Raw genomic sequence first — 9,843 nt, forward strand, 5'->3', positions numbered from 1 at the left:
CCATCCCGCTTTGCCATCATTCTTTCCTTCCCTTGTTAGTTTGTCCTTTCCTACGTTCTGTTATTTGTTAGTTCGATCCCACTTTTCGTTCCTGCTTTCCCTCTTTCGTCTGATCCTTCCTTCATTCCCTTGTTCCTCTTCCGTCCACCCATGCATCGATTCGTTAATTATCTTTTAAAACTAAAATGTGCAGAACAAGAATGAACACAGCGAGCGGCACGAGTTTGTGTATAAAGAAAAATGTTTGGGGACTGAAATGTGTAATAACGAAAGTCCAGGAGTCTGATCTGGTTTTTCTCCTGAACATGAACCTGAAGCAAATCTGAGCCTGAGCAGACGAGGCAAGTTCTACCACTCAAATTGGCCCTCGCGGATATAGATGTACACACAAACAAACACACACAAACACACACACAGCCATGGGGAACAACCGCCACACACTCACTCCTGTATCACACACACAAGGACACACACACACACAGACACACACACTCTCTCTCTCTGTGGTGCTCATTAGGAGAGGTAGCAGGTCCAGACCTCCTCTCAGCAGAACTACAGGGGCGAGCGACTCCCTCTCCTGTCAACTTCACTCTTTCTTCCCTTTTCCTCCTTCACCTCCGCCTCTCTCCCTCTTTCATTCCTCTCAGATCTATTATTCTCCTCCTTTCTCTTCCTCTCTCTCTCTCCTCGTCACCAGCATCCTTGTGTCATTTCTCTCGCTCTCCTTCACCCCTGCCCTCATCCTCTCTTCTCTCAATCCCTCCTCATCTCATCACTCGTTTCTCTCTTCTCTCATTTTTCTGAACATCACTCCGATCCTTCTTCCCTTTTTCTCCCAGCTTTGATTCTCTAATCGAAATCAAATATACATGAACTTAAGTTGTCAAATAATTAAAACCGATAAAGTACGAGGAGCTCAAACTTTTCCTTTCAGATTTCTCGGTAATCTTCTCTTTGCTTTTCATCCTCGTTCTGTTTGAATTTCCAAGAAATGGGGATAATATTGTCAACTTTTAAGCACAAAAGTTTGGTTTAGACTTCTGGAGAAACGGAACCACGATCTCGCCGGAGTCGGAGAAAAGGAAACTGCTCAACGGGCCGTCAGGGAAGAGGAAGGAAATGATGGAAATGAGTTTTCAGAATCATCTGGATTTCACCTGGGGCTTCTTTACTCTGCAGAACTTTTACATTCACACAGAACTTGTACGACACACTGGAGGAAGGAAACTCTAAGAAAACATATTTAAAGAGAATCAAGGGTCTGGAAAGTGCTGGAGGAGGAAGAGGAGGAAGAGGAGGAAGAGGAGAAAGAGGAGGAAGAGGTGGAATCAGTGTCAATGACAATATATTTCTCCAAACGTGCCATTAAGTCACAATGTCACATTTAGCTCCGTTATGTTCCAGTTCTTGGACGTGAAGTTGCAGGTTGATCAATGTTCCGACGAGTTCGGCTCGTTCTCACTCTCCCTCTCTCGCCCTAATATCGTCAATAAATACGTACAATAAAACTAAATGAGTCCATTTGTCTCGCGAGCTGCTCGGAGCTGATGAAGGTTTCTGACGCAGCCTCACAGACTCGTAAAGAAAACGCCTCAAACTCATAAAGTTTGTCAGCGTGAGATGATTAGCTGCTGGAGAGTGCACGAGCTGCATTTTCACTGCTGCTCGATTCTGATTACTGAGGAGAAACAGATGCTGCGGGCTGTGAAGAGTGCACGTCGCACACACACACACACACACACACACAGACACACACACACACACACACACACACACACACACACACACACACACACACACACACACACACACACACAAACTTATATGCTGGCATTTAAACTATGAGTTTCTGAATTTGTATATCTGTGAACATGCATGTGTTCAATGGAACACATATGCACGTGTGTTAATATGTGTGTGTGTGGATATGTGTGTTAGGTAGAGAGAGAGAGAGAGAGAGAGAGAGAGAGAGAGAGAGAGAGAGAGAGAGAGAGAGAGAGAGAGAGAGAGAGAGAGAGAGAGAGAGAGAGAGAGAGAGAGAGCTGTTGGCAGTAAACACACTCCTCTTCCTCAGCTCGGGGAATTCACTGGGTGATAATTAAGTTCTGCTTGCAATTATTCCCACGTGTGTTTGTGTACACAGATACTTCAAAACATTGCACACCCACACACACACACACACACACACAAACACACACACATCTTGTTGCGACACTAAGGCAGATAAATTATAAACAACATATCCAGTTTCAAACATCTTCTGTCCAATATGAAACTGACAAATATCTGATATCTTTCTTCTTGATATTTGATGTCCGAACATTCACGTGAACTCATCTATATTCTTCACACCTTTCTGGACTTTGGGTGTAAAATGATTGGTTCCCTGTGGATTAGAATCCACGATTCACGAAGGAGAAGAAGAGTTTTTAAGTCTGAGCTGAGTGAGTGTCGAAGTGACCCCAGCCTCACCCCATCTTTACCTCACTGCTACACTAACTGATGGGTACACAGAGTGATGGAGTCTGTGTGTGTGTGTCTGTGTGTGTCTGTGTGTGTGTGCAGGCTAAGATTAATCCTCTGCACTTTCCCAGCACACACACACACACACACTCACACTAACAGCTGCTGTTTACAACCTCGACTGGTCTTCATGTCAAAGTGAAGTATTGCTGCTGTAGTCGCAGGTTTCTCCTCCGCTCGCTGTGATATGTTAAACCACTGAATTATAAATGCTCAATGATTGGCCGAGCTCACGGCTCAATAATTAACCGAGATGCAATAAAGTCCAGAGAGAGAGAGAATGAGAGAGAAACACAAGGAGGTGAACACACTGGACCTGACTTGTACGACAACGACCCGCTGTCACTCACAGGAAATAAACTGGAAGAGGAAGCTCAGCAGCATCATGAGGGAAATGAATCCACGCAAAGTGAAGTTTAATATTGTTTTTGTTTTAGGAGACAACACAACACAACATGTCGTCCTGCACGTCCTCACTGTGCGAAAGCAAACGTTGATTTAACTCAAGAAAGGGAAATCAGCTGCAAATCCTCTTTAAGTTAACTCACCTTTAAAGCTGACATTAAATTAAGGAGTTCACTCAAAATGCTATTTTAAGAAACTATTCAGATCCACTCATCTATAAAAGTGAAGTTTACCTGAATTATTACATCTTATGAACTCGTAACTGTGCGTTTTTATGGATTGAAACAACCACATCATATTTTAAGTTGAGAGAATTTTACATGTGACTTAAAAAGTTATTTTTCACCTTAACTTCACTGCCCATTAGTTGAGTTAACTCACCTAAAATAGTTTTATGGAAAGTCTAAACTAAAAGACGTGACATGGACCGTTTATTAAAATCAGCTGGCCAACATTTGCTCTCGAATCATTTTTGCGCTTTAGGTCCAAATGATTATGGAGGACCATACATGACTTAAGTATAAATAAATAAATACATAAATAAATAAATACAGAAATAAATAAATAAATACAGAAATAAAAAAGGAAATAAATTCATTAATACAGAAATAAATAAATAAATATGTTAATAACAACAGAAATGTCTAAATAAATGACCAATCCTGCATGAGACTGCGGTTAGGCCCGCCTTTCTCATTAGCATAAGGTGATTGAAAACGTGAAAAATATAAATCAGGGAATAAACAAATGTGCAAATATATTTAAGACATTTATTTAGACATTTCTGTTGTTATTTCTGTATTTATTTATTTATTTCTGTATTAATTAATTTATTTCCTTATTTATTTCTGTATTTATTTATTTATGTATTTATTTATTTATACTTAAGTCATGTATGGTCCTCCATAAATGATATGACTGCTAATGTCTATTAATCAGTATATGACTGAACATAATTTAAAAAGCCAATCGTCGATGCATTTTGGTCGATGTGTGGAAATGTGGTCAAACTACAAACTGACTACAAAGCAGTTCTAATAACCAGATAATAATAATATGAATACTTGCTGTAAGTATGGATTTACAATATCTCAAGCTTCCACTGCTATAATAAATGTAATGTTCCCTCTCCAACTGTCCCTTGTCCCTGTGAGGAGACATTCACGTCTTCCACTGACAATCTGTCTGAAATCAGCATTAAAACAACATCTTTAAAGTCGTTTAAATACACAGTTTGAGGATTCGTATAACTCCAACACACACACACACACACACACACACACACACACACACACACACACACACACTGCACAGCCACTCCACATATTATCCCTTTAAGCCAGTGCCAGTTCAATCCCTGTTAATATTCGGAAGGGGAGCGTGTAGGTTGAAGTGGCTCTTCACTCTCCACCTCTCGAAGGCTTAATGCTTCATTTAAATTAGCTCCAGTGCTAAAAGCTCCTCTCGGCTCGCTGCAGGTTCACCAGACGTTTGGCCTCCACTTCACATATCAGCTGACGGAGGTTCTGCAGGTGATCTTTATCTCAGGCCCTACTGAACTCTGCGGTTTCATCTAGATTGACATGAGAGATGTGGGGTCCTGTTGGTTTCTGGGTGATATCGACTGCAGCTGCTCAGGTTTCAGTCCGAACGTCCACACGATAGATGCACATCGGACTTTTACTCATTTGCATAAAGTGAGGGTCAAATCTAGTCTATGCAGATTCAGAGCAGCTGGAAAATATTAATCTGTGATTCAACATCTACCCTTTGTCCACGTAGAATGTTTTCAGTAACAAAGAACACGAAAACACACGCAAACGCAAACACACACACAAACACAAACACACACTGAATACCCATCTCCCTGTGTGTGTGTGTGTGTGTGTGTGTGTGTGTGTGTGTGTGTGTGTGTGTGTGTGTGTGTGTGCGTGTGTGTGTGTGTCATAGACCATTATAGAAACCCGAGTATAAACTACTCTCTAATTGAAAAAAAGGTACAATCTCTGCAGTTGCCTGTTCAGTTATTTGTGCATTTGTGTGTGTGTGTGTGTGTGTGTGTGTGTGTGTGTGTGTGTGTGTGTGTGTTTGTGTGTTTATTTGTTTGAAAGTCAGAGAGTTTGTGTGTCTTTGTGTTTGCACCACCTGAGGTCATACTGTTGAAACCAGGTCATCCTTTCACCCTGACCGGAGAGCAAGGACGGGCGTACCCAAGGGCTCTGTGTGTGTGTGTGTGTGTGTGTGTGTGTGTGTGTGTGTGTGTGTGTGTGTGTGCGTGTGGCTGTGTGTGTATTTATAGCTTTGGACAGGTGCATAACCCTCCAACTCTCTCTCTACTTCTTTCATCATTCTACTGATTTTATTTTCATGCGTGTGTGTGTGTGTGTGTGTGTGTGTGTGTGTGCACTCTCCCCAGAGCCTGCCATTGGCCTATTTCCGACAGAAATGTTAAAAAGTGATGCATTCCACCCCCTCTCCATTATGACTCCAGCTAACCTGTCAGTGACCTTGGTCCGACAGAACAACCTCATGCACCTGAAGGCGTTTTCCTCTCTCAGCCGAGTCCGACTGTAAAGGACATGAAATCACCAGAGTTCCTCAGACTGACACACGGCCGCCTCGTGTCAGACACGTGCGTCAGCTCCATCCGTCATCACATTCCAAAAATATATAAACTCCTGCAACAAGAGGAAAATGTCTCATCTCTCAAGCCCACGACTCCAGTTTGGATATTTTCACAACCACAGAGCAACTTGAGGAGTCACGGTTCAGGTTAATCCGACTGCTTGTTGTATATCGACTCATCCGACTGACAATAACACATCGGTTGAGTTTGTCATTCGGTGAAACTGACACGTGTGGTTTTGAAGAAGAAAGCAAAGACAACACAGATGTTTTCAGACACGACCAATAAAGTCCGGAGAATCGGACACGGACGTTATCGTCTTTTTGCTTTTCACACGAGCACAACACAGCAGGTGGTTTCCTGCAGAGACAGGAAGTGACTCATCAACCCCGCTGCAGAGATCACATGATTTTTCCTCATCACCACAAACTCCCTTTCCTACATGTGTGTCACCCGGAGATATTGTTTTTCTTCTTCTTCATTCATTGCCTCTTTGGACCCCCTGCTGAGTCCACACATCGAGTTCTCCTGACTTTCAGCCGACTGGGTTCTAGGAGGCCGGGCGGAAAAAGTCCATGGATGATCCGGAGCTTCTCACTCGGAGCTTTGTGTTGACACATCTCGTCCTCTGGAGAAAATACAGAGGATCTGCAGAGTTCAGTGTCCAACCTGTCCTATTTGGCTCGAGTCCCATTGTTGTGAATTTAAAGGAACACAAATGTCCGTCTTTCCTCCTTTTTTTATCTTCTTCATCCTGTCTTTCTGCTCCTGTCTGAGTTAAACTCGGAGAAATATACGAGACGAGATGGGGCCATAATATTGACAAGCGAGTGTAAGTGCTTTCATCTGTGAGTCAGGCCGGTGGCCAGAGTGAGGAGTGTGAGTAATGAGTCTCCCGGTCAGAGATGCTAATCACTTGCAGCCACACACTCCAAACAACACCTGTGTGTGTCTGTTTGTGTGTGTGTGTGTGTGTGTGTGTGTGTCCTGACTTGTTAGTGAAAGCACTCAGACAAAGATGATGGACACAACGTTTACAGCTTGTGAACAAATGCAGTGAATTAGAAGTAAAAATACAATAAAGTGAGTGTGTGTCCATCACGTGCTTTTGAATGTTAGAGTTATAGTGAAATGCGACTTTTAGTTTTGTGTTTCCATGTTTTTGTCGTATTGTGCGAGAGTGTGTGTGTGTGTGTGTGTGTTGGTGGAGGTGTTGAGCAGGGGGAGGATGGACCAAAATGACTGACAGCTGGTCTGGACCTGGGTGGTCGGGTGGAACGGAGCTTTAACACAGCCCAGTACAGACAAACACACACACACACACACACACACACACACACAAACTGACAACAGGCCTAAACACATGAGCATAGAATCATCCCTCCACACACACACACACACACTAGAGACCTCTCCTCACCTCAACTTGTCTCCCACTGACAGCCTCAACAGTGGTCAAAACACACACATGCACACACACACACACACACACAACCACACAAACACACACTTACTGAAGACGAACACACACACACACACACGAACACACCACAGTGAACTCTTGACAGATACATCCTCCCACTCTCCTCCCTGTCACAGTGCTGGCTGCCTCACTACCTACACACAGACAGACAGACAGACAGACACACACACACACACACACAGACACACACACACACACACACACACATGATGAAGGACAGTTGGCTCACGGTCATGTCAATGGTTCGTGCTACAGAAACACCTCAACTTGTTAAAGCCAGGGGACATTTTCTGTCTCTCTCTCCTCACTCTCTGTCCATTCGTCTCCCGCCTGTCTCTTTCTCGCCCTCTTCCTCTTCCTCCCTCTGTTCTTTCCACCGCACAAACATTTACCATAAAAAATCTGAAAAATGCTTTAAACAATTCCGATCAACGTGACGCAGACTGTGGAAAAGAGGTTCTTCGAGAAAAAGGAGGCGGGATCTATGACGTCTTCTGCAGCCAGCCACCAGATGGCGATCGAGACAAACTTGGCTTCACTTTTGAGGAGATGTCACGTTGTCAATCTTTATTTAAAAAGATTTAAATTTAAAGTATCCATTTATCTATCTATCTATCTATCTATCTATCTATCTATCTATCTATTTACAGTCTATGGTTAGATTTGATATATCTGTCTGTCCTAGTGGCCATCCACAGTACTGCAGCCTACACTACACTTCATATTTCCGGCTATTATAAAAGACACATATCGAAAACTAACCTTTTCTGTTCGACTCCAGTAAAGTGTTAGATGTTAAACAAATACATTTTCCTGGCACGTCTTTGATTGTTGCACATGAACGAGTGGGCGGCCATGTTGCAAATCCATATCCACGCCTGACATTAAGTCATATTAGACTCTGCTCTCCTGGTTTCATCATCAAAACAAATTCATATTACAGCTCCTCTTCTTCGCCTGAAGCGGCCGAGCAACAAGTTCAGAGGCCCAACTGCAGCAAGACTCACAACCCACCACCCCCCCACACGACCTTTACTTATTAGCCTCTTTCTTTAGAGTTGTCTTTTATATAATCCTGCAGCAATAACATTTCCCAGAGGCCTCGTTTAAGTTGTGTGTAGTTGCATCTCATGATAATATTGTTTATCAGTTGTTTTAACTCAGGCTCACAAAATGAAGATCCTAGCCACGACTCTATCAGATTCCTCTCCACCATCCAAGCCCAGATTGGTTCCTTTTAGGAGAAGGAAATGAGTCTTCAGATATTTCACACACGATTGGTTTAAATTGGATTCTTTTTGTAATAAGAAATAAGAAAGAAAAATACACATTTCAATCCAATGAAAACACATCAAATGGAAAAGAGTGGACCAGGGACTTTAAGAAAACAACAAAATGACCTTGTTTCAGTCAGTGATTTCACATTTCCAATTTCTCCACTGTCGAAGAATTTTCTCAAAAGCGCGATGCCTGAAATTTGTACAACAAAGAAAACAAATGGTGAGCGATGTTTTAAAAAGTGGACGAGTGTAAAGCTGTGATTTGTGATTATCTGCTCCATCACGGAGAGAAAGGCACCAAAGCCTTGAGAGGCTTTTGAAAAAGTAGCCTTTCCTTTGAAAGGATGTGGGAGGACAGCGGAGCTTTCAACTCTTTTAATCCAACACCCCCACATGTAAACACACACACACACACACACAGAGACACACACACACACACACAGGACTATTCATCAAAGGTCTAATTGGAAGTGTAAAAGGATTCGAGAAGCAATTAAACTTTTAAACTTTTAATTATGTTTAAATATCACCTAAATAAGATGCTTTTAAAGTTGAATGTGGGAAAACATGGCTTTCACTTCTCTGGAGACAAGTTGCATATTTGTATGGGGGTGAAAAATACACACACACACACACACACACACACACACACACACACACAATTCTGCTTCCAGTTTTAGAAACGTAAGTTCATTGACTTGGAATAAGGACGGGGTTCAGGGCATGTTTTTGTACTTGCGTGTGTGTGTGTGAGTGTGTCTGAGTGTGTGTGTGTGTGTGTGTGTGTGTGCATGTGAGTGTGTGTGTGCATGTCAGCAGCTTTCTAGCCTCATTAAACTATCAGCTCCCGAGGCTCTGGCCTAACATGGCGTCCCAGCGAGCAGCTGTTTTCACAGTCATTAGCTCCGATAGGCAGTGAACCATGCTAACATGCTAACGACGTGGTGACATGATAGCATCTCGTCTTTTAAACTCCAACGTTTTCCTCCTCGTTGAGCTTTGAGATTCTCTCGGCTCCGACCTAACGCACGTCAGTGTCTCGTTGACAAGTCTGTTCTGAAAGTCTTTATATACTGTTAGCATTTTTACATATTTGATTTGTTTTCCTTTTTTATTCCTTTTTTTATATTTTTACACATTTATACTTTTTATATTTATACTTGAACAAATAAACCGAATACAATTCCTTGTATGAGAAAATCTGCAATAAAACCCGATCTTCTTTACATTAGATTTGTCTGTCGTAACATTTTAGAATGACTCTGAAGTGTTAATAGTATTCTGTGTAACACTGTAAACCACACCAAGGCAATTTCCTGTTTGTGCAAATATTCTTGGCAAATTAAATAATTCTGATTCTGATTCTGAACTAATTCTGGTATAGAGCTGGAAATCATATCATTCTGTTCATCTGTTTAACTTCATTTGTTTTTTCTGTGACTTATATTTTGGATTATTCAACTAAAGACCTATTTTAATTTTGTGTTCCTTTTTATTCCTTTTTTATATTTTCACATCTTTATTCT

Source organism: Limanda limanda, chromosome 4 (assembly GCF_963576545.1).
Source record: "Limanda limanda chromosome 4, fLimLim1.1, whole genome shotgun sequence".
NCBI lineage: Eukaryota > Metazoa > Chordata > Actinopteri > Pleuronectiformes > Pleuronectidae > Limanda > Limanda limanda.